Source organism: Myotis brandtii, unplaced genomic scaffold, assembly GCF_000412655.1.
Source record: "Myotis brandtii unplaced genomic scaffold, ASM41265v1 scaffold699, whole genome shotgun sequence".
Taxonomy (NCBI): domain Eukaryota; kingdom Metazoa; phylum Chordata; class Mammalia; order Chiroptera; family Vespertilionidae; genus Myotis; species Myotis brandtii.
The window spans coordinates 543509-543725 of NW_005370733.1; the positions used below are offsets into that span (position 1 = coordinate 543509).

The 217-nt window shown below is 59.4% G+C and overlaps 1 protein-coding gene across 1 annotated transcript in view; it reads right to left on the reverse strand.

Moving 5' to 3' along the window:
* Positions 1-211, reverse strand: part of NTNG2 (netrin G2) — a 54519-nt gene extending 54308 nt beyond the window's left edge. The window contains exon 1 of the mRNA XM_005882152.1: positions 77-211. The gene's annotated coding sequence lies outside the window, so the exon portion shown is untranslated. The remainder of the gene's footprint in view (positions 1-76) is intronic.
* Positions 212-217: the final 6 nt, after the last annotated feature.

The following is a 217-nucleotide window of genomic DNA, read 5'->3' on the forward strand; positions in this document are numbered from 1 at the left end:
TGGCGGGGCGCTTCACGGCCCCCCTGCACTCAGCTCCAAGTTAATGCCGAGGCTAAATCCGCCTGCCATCACTCACGATCGCCATCGGCTTTTATCTCTCGGTCTGATCCGGGCTGCGTAACTTCCTCTGTGTGGCTTTAACACACCATCCCACCACGGAGCAGCGGTCTTCTTAAAGGTGCAGGGAGGAAATACTGCGAGACTCGGGGGACGCGCC